The 7,680-nt window shown below is 31.7% G+C and overlaps 1 long non-coding RNA gene across 3 annotated transcripts; it reads left to right on the top strand.

Annotated features, from left to right (window-relative positions):
* The first annotated feature begins 283 nt into the window (after positions 1–283).
* Positions 284–4,593, top strand: LOC138710555 (uncharacterized). Of its 3 annotated transcripts, none has more exons than XR_011335259.1 (4): positions 307–410; positions 676–798; positions 1,020–1,217; positions 1,653–4,593. It is a non-coding gene; the product is annotated as an uncharacterized lncRNA (long non-coding RNA). The 3 variants fall into 3 exon arrangements; XR_011335258.1 differs by having other exon boundaries at positions 673–798; XR_011335257.1 differs by having other exon boundaries at positions 284–798.
* Positions 4,594–7,680: the final 3,087 nt, after the last annotated feature.

Raw genomic sequence — 7,680 nt, 5'->3', positions numbered from 1 at the left:
ATGCTGATGACTTTACGAAAGATGCAATTGCGAGATTTATTTATGACAAGTTACATAAAGGTAGGGAAGTTACAGGAATTATTGTGTTGATTTATGCAATGTAATTCTGATATTAGTCATATGTATAAAAATATGGCATAATTTTCATTTACTGTTACAGGGGAAGTACTAACAGCAGCAAAAGTTCTGGAACATATGAATGATGATTATGAAACATATTTATTTAGAGTATCCTTATCATCGGTGAAAAAATTTTGAAAGAGATGAAATTTCTATGGAGCAAAGGGGATCCTTATACATATGTACGAGAAAGTGATGTTATTCGTTTTTAAGAGAATATATAAGAAATGTGGAGCGTGAGAACCCTAAACCCGTAGTATTCTTGGATGAGACTTGGATTTTTATGAATGGTAAATTTCAATGTATTGTGAGACATTGAGTGATTGAATTTTTTACTAACAAATAGGTTAACACTTATGTGGAATATGAAATTGCAATTAATATAGGCTACTAGTAATGAATTCAGGTGGGAACAACATGTTTTGCAATTAATAGTTTCATATTATAACTAGAGGTTAGTTATAAAATTCTTAAACGGTTTTCCTGTCTTAAAAATGTTTGTCTCTCTTAGAGTGTCAATGTGAATTGCTTTTCTCTCTCTGTTTTTTTAAGTAGGATCACCCACTTATTCATGAAATAAACCAGGTGAAGTTTCCAGTGACATGAATGGTGTTATTCATAGACCAACAAATGAGGGTGGAAGATTAGATGCCGGAACGAAAGGTGGATTTATACTCGGTAAGTTATATTGATTTATATTTTACATAAATTTGGCAAGAGTAATTTTTTTAATCAGGGTACAAAAATATAAAAATTGGTGACTAAATAAAAACGTGGGAAAGCCTTTCACCAAAGAGGATCTCATGTCATGTTATGTTATGTTATGTTTTATTTTCTTTATTTAAATGCTGTGAATTCATGTGACGTAATTATATGCCCAGGTATAATTTTTATTGCAGGTGCTGATTTAATTTTTTCATGCAATTGAAAGAAAAGTCAGGACTACCATAGTGCCCTGTAGTTGAGAAGTGGGTGCAAACACAGTTGTTGACTTGAGAACATTAGGGCAATGCGTTATTGTCATGGATAGTGCTGCATATCATAGCAGACTTGTGAAAAATCAGCCAACAACAAAATGGAGGAAAGAACAGCTACTGGTGATTGCAACTGAATATAATAGATTTGTTGTACGAAATGATAACAGTTGATGGTGTGAAATCACCTTTTGATATTATATTTCAATATTAATTTCCATACTTTGCAGTTATTATTATTATTATTATTATTATCATCATTACTACTACTACTACTACTACTACTACTACTACTACTACTACTACTACTACTACTACTACTACTACTACTACTACTACTACTACTACTACTACTACTACTACTACTACTACTACTACTACTACTACTACTACTACTACTACTACTACTACTACTACTACTACTACTACTACTACTACTACTACTACTACTACTACTACTACTACTACTACTACTACTACTACTACTACTACTATTGCAACCGTTTCTCTTATTTCTCATAATTAGGCATACTTATAGATGCTACTTTTTTCTTTCAGGTGAAACTGAATCTACATAAGAATCCTAAAACAACAGAGCCTTGCCAATTACTGTTCTGAAGCGGCCTTGTCTTATGTGTTGTGTCTATATACAATTAATTCTTTCAGTTTTTTTTTCCCCCTTTAATCTAATGAAGTTGTTGGTTGATTGATACCAAGTGTTCAGCAGTTGATGTCATTTGTTATCTTGCACTCCAATATTTAACCAGATGATTGAAAGCTGTGTAAAGTTAAACAGTCAAGACAATGATCCATATCTTCATTGAGATTTCAGAAATGGCATGGGGAGATTCTGAAATATCAGTTCTTTGTAAATATTTGAGACAATCATGGCCTGTGATAATATGAGTACTGCCACTGTAGATTTTCATAGAAGTTCAGTTATTAAATTAGGTGTATTATTTTTACTATGTATTGTATTATATTTTTGTTTCGCTTAATTGATGAATTATATATGCTGTAAATTCAATAGTAGACTGTAGGCCTATAGCTTAACTGATGAATTGTATGTGCTATAAATTATACAGTAGGCTGTATACCACAAATGATGAATTGTTTATGCTTGTAATGTGAAGTAATTTGCATGATATTTATTATCAATTTCTGTATATTTCAACTGATTGAATTGTTTATACTTTTAAATTGAATTAACTTGCTTGCTATGTATTATATTTTATAGCTTAACTGATGAATAATTGTTTAGGTTTGTCAATTTAATAATCTGAGTGCCATGTACTTCATATTTTTAGTGGAGCCACCAATGTAGCTTAGTCGGTAGACTCGTTGGCCTGCAAATACAGAGCTGCACTCGAGGGTAGTTTGGATCCCCCATTTGGTCTGATTAGTTGGTTTCTTCTGAGGATTTTCCTCCATCGTGGAGCAGATGCCGGATGGCCTATTGCAATTTTTTCATTTGCTTTAGAATCATTCCGATTTTTGTTACCACATTGTCATGTTCTGATCTTGTTATTCTTTTAACAGTGTGGTAAGATGCAGGTATAGATAACCTTACAGTAATTTTGCTACCTTTCAACTACCTCATTACCTCCCACTCCATAAAGTTCATGGATCCACGGAAGTACCAGTCGTCGATGTAATTCGACCATTTTGCTTAAAATATTAAAACACTGTAAAATATTGAGATTTCATGCTGTTACGTCCAATACTGCAGCAAGAATATCTGATTTTGAATCTGATAGTATGACAGCCTTCTCAGATTTATGAAGTTGATACTGGAGATTTTGTAAGCTTAAAAGTGTATCTGAATTTTCACTATCAAAATTAGTCAGTGTTTGAAGTTAGTTAGTTAGTTAGTGGCGTTTAAAAAGGGCGCGTCAGCTACTATGGCTATTTGCGCCCTTATCTAAAATCTTTCACTAAACACAAACACAATACAATAACCAGAAAGTTTAAAAAACTAAAAAGCGTTGTCACGGTTAAAATGGGGCAAACAAGTGTTTGAATATAATTCCCTGTAAAAGGGAATATACTGGTATTGTACTACAACACCACTACATCTATGGCTTGGTAAACAGGATCCATCCATAAAAAATACTGTATGTAGTCACTCACTGACCAGATCATTTATCGTTTCTAATGATTTTTAAAATGTCTGGAGAAGTATCACATTTCTTAACATCATCTGTTAAAGTTAACTTATATACTATTCATTTTGAAATAACTTGGGATTGTGTTTTATTAGTAAAGTTTCCCTTGATTGAGCAAGTTTGAGTTCTCCAAGTAGAGTCAAAAAGTCTGTTGGGATTTTGGCTCAGTTTATTAATATTTGTGGACTGTGATTTTTTGTTCTAGACAACCATATTATCTGCAAATGATGAGATTATCATAAGATCTATTTCTTTAGTTAGACCATCGACATTAATATTGGAAAATGTATTCCTGAAAACAACAATGTGGGAAGCCCAGATGAATCTGTCTCTATTTACATATTTGTGACAATGAATCAAATAATCAAGTCACTGACCCAGTGTAACACTTTATCATGGACACCCTAAGTTTGCAATTTCTTAAGTGATTTATATTTACAGAGCCATATGATCCTTGAAAATAAATTAAAATTGCTAAGGTGTTTTGTTTTCTGTTTAAAATATCTTTAATATCTTGACTAAAATTTAAAATCTGTCCATTTGTTGAATGTAATTTTCTTAAGTCAACTCAATAAGATGAAAGTTAGTTACTAGATTCCAGGAACCAATTCAATCTATGAAATCATCTCTTCCATAATTTTGGCTATCATACTGGTAAGTGGTATCTGTCGATAACTCGAAAAGATATTAGTTGAATAATTGCTTTTCAAAATTGATGTTATGATAGATTTTCTCCAGACAGATATTGTATTTTAGATGAGATTACAAGATAAAAGTAGTGAGTTTGCTTGTTTGCCAACATATTTAAGAAAATCAGCATGTGTATTGTCTGGACTTGGAGATGTTTTGGGTCTTATGTTATTAAATTAATAGTAATATTCAGTTCTTGATTAAATATTGTTATATAAAGTAGATTGTAGATTTAATATTTCTTTCAGTTTTTTCTTAATAGTCTGACGTACACAGATAAAACTAACACCCACACCACCAACTAATCTAATAGAAATTAAAATATAATTAAATGTAGAAAAAGTAATTAAAATTATAAATACACGTAATAAACCATACCCCCTAATTTCAACAATATACTATTTTATTCCCTTTTACAGCTTGTAGATAATTATTAATTATAGTTATTACTTATTAGCATAATATTTATTGAACTTATTGGCTATTTCACTTCGTTTGAAAGATGTTATTGTGTACAAAAAGCATTTTTTGATGATCGTTTCATGCTGTATGTTGTGTATAAATATGATTTCTGGCCATCTGTTCTGTGTAATCCATCTTTTTTATAGAATTAATAAAATATTCTTTTGGTAGTAATTATTTTATGAATTGAGTATTTAATTTTCACCAGCTCACATTTCTTGAATCATTTGTTTTTTCTTATTTAAATTTAGGATACAAGAGCCAAAAAGAGACTTCACAGTTATGTATCATACATTTTTTCAATGACAGACGTGGAGTTGCAGAAATAATAAGTGTAAGTGTAACATTATTAAGCAATTTACAAACAAATGAAATCTTTAAAAAGGTATCTAGAAGTGAAATTACTTATGGCTTTTAAGGACCAAAATTATTTTTGTAAGTTGATTTATTATTATTTCAGTTTTAGCCTAGTTGTATTATCCATTTCCTTACTAATTTCAAAAGATAATCAGAAGTTCATTCGAATTCCAACCAAAAGTCAATTGGTTATTAATTTATCTACCTTTAGGAAGTACAGTATATGTACGCTGGAATCTTTGAAGTGAAGTGACAATAATTTAATTGGTCTTGGAACAGATTTGATTCTTGAATATTATATACTATACTTTGTTGTATATTTACGTCTAGTAACCTATTAATGCTAATACTAATAATAATGTAAAGGAATAAAAGAATAGAACATAGCAATACATTTCTCATTATTATTGAAACTATTTAGAATAACCTTCCAACATTAAGGTAAAGTACTGTGAGTAAAGAAGTCATTCAGTACATAGGATCGTGATTTTACTACATGTGGTGATATCTGGTAACAGTTGGCAACACTGACAAGGCGGAAATATTTGCTGTTTGGGAACTGAACTTACGTGATCCTCACTATACATGTAATTTTAAGTGGTCGTAATTCATTTAATTTAGGATGCTCCTTGTTGTTGTTGTTATTATTATTATTATTATTATTACTATTAATTATTAGTATTATTATTAATTTATTATTAATTGCCGTTATTGAGTGTAATTAGTTACCACTGCTTACCCATTTGCAGTGCGAATAAATACATAGGACATACATTATATTAGGGTTGTAACTATTGTCTTATGCTACAGGTATATGTTATTGTATTCGGGTATTCATTGTAGTCGTCGCTCTTAAATGTCTGCTAATTATTAATCTGTCTATCATTGTAAAGAAGGCTGCATGTTTGTGTTGTATGGAATGGTTTGAAGAGTTGTGTGTGTGTTGTGGTTCTAGTGGGTTTCCTGTATGTTTTTAATTCGTGCTTTTTGTTTGTTTATGCTCGACCATGCCGAAATGTAGTAATTATACACCTGGTAGCAGTCCTTTAATGCATGTTATTAAAGTACACCTATTCATTAAAGTTCAGGTTTTGGATTATTCTCGGATATGCAATTGAAAGACGAGGGAAACGTCACGGAGGCTAGAAATCCAATACTGTCGCAGGAGGTTATGTTCTGTTACTATAATAATTAGCGTTAATTGTAAATAATATTCAAATAAATTCAATTTCTCATCTCGTTCTTCAATTCTAAATCAATTTACAGGTTATACATTCTTTACATTACATCAAGGTCAATGACATTATTGTTCCTCGGAAAAAATCAATACTTTCGCGTCTGCGCACATCTCACAATTCACGAGCTATGAACAAGGTCACTTCCGATCTTCTGTCAGATACAAATAAAATGAATACTTCTGAATAATTTCAAGTTGGAAATGTGGTCGAGCATAAAAAGTCATATGAAACTTGCCTATAATAGTAATTAAGACGCTCGTATGAAAATTATGAAACTCGCTTGCGCTCGTTTCATAAACAAGCATACTGGCGTCTTAATTACTATCATTATAGGCTCGTTGCATAATGTACTATTTTATTATTGTGATATCCAAAAAAATTATAGATTGGTTATGTTATTTTTAAACACTTTTGAGGTTTTTAAGTTTTGAAAAATTTTGTAGTCTACGAGTATATAATAATTTCAGTCTAGTATCATCTAGTATTATGACTCGATTGTTAAGTTTCAGATCCGTATTTTGTAGTAATTCCAGCTATGGATTTACAAATTGGAATTTGGTGTCCTTTGTTATATTTTTAACCGATATTGGCGTATTTTAATTTTAAATTATTTGCGAAAAAGAAATTCCAAATTAGTCTATATAAAATCCTTACCTCACTTCATTTTCATGACAGCAGGAATTAAGTTCGATTTGAGTAGCAGAACCTGAGCCGATGAACTTCTCAATACAGAGCCACGCTTTCGCACTGACAGTTTCATTAATTAAAGCAACAAATTAACGGTGATAAATTGTATACATATCAAATCACAGTTAGGACCAAATCATTACTAATGGTCCGAAATGTGTTAACGAAATTAAAAGCTGCGACCGTATAAGGATTACTTCAGCCATAACTCATAATTTCTCGAGGAAGAGGACAGGAACCTTATAGTTGTAGTTGGAAACGAGTTTATCTGATACTCTGACCTAATTTAATGTACGTGCCCAGAAATAAAAACAAAATGAGATTAATTGCACGATCTTACCTTCCAGGGTCACCGATGATTGATTGCGATAAAGACCTCCTCAACCCGCTCCGATCTGGGGTGAGTGGAAATTCCGCACGGATCGGATCGCATGCGGTTCTCGGAATTGGGAAGACGCGGGGCGGGTCGAAAACGATTTATGCGTTTGTATGTTGGCAACGGACTACATTGTTTTAATACAACTTCGGAGAATTCTATTTTAGCGTATTACTTTAAATGTGGTACTGCGTAGTGACTAATGCGGTAGAATATCCGGCTCCAGATCCTGCGGACAGGAATTTGAATCCGGAAAGGAAGTGGATATTATTCTATTTACTTCCCGTGGAGATTCAGCTTTATTCCTGTACTAACTGCGTAGTTTGAAGGGATTTAGGTGGAGGAAAATATATATCGGGTGGAAAGTGTCTAAACAGGAGAGAACAGAGAATGTAATTTAAAAATGCTCTCGATGACGTCAGAACTCGCAGAACAATTGAAATATATATATATATATATATATATATATATATATATATATATATATATATATATATATATATATTCCATAACAAATCGTCGGATGTGAGAAACCGATTTAGCTAGGTCTCGACTCTGGGAAAAGTCATTTAGGAGGTTAAATTAAACAAGCATTTCTTGTACGAATATAT

Source organism: Periplaneta americana, chromosome 12, assembly GCF_040183065.1.
Source record: "Periplaneta americana isolate PAMFEO1 chromosome 12, P.americana_PAMFEO1_priV1, whole genome shotgun sequence".
Classification (NCBI taxonomy): domain Eukaryota; kingdom Metazoa; phylum Arthropoda; class Insecta; order Blattodea; family Blattidae; genus Periplaneta; species Periplaneta americana.
The sequence above is the reverse complement of the archived record's forward strand: the minus strand, read 5'-3'. Positions and strand labels throughout refer to the sequence as shown.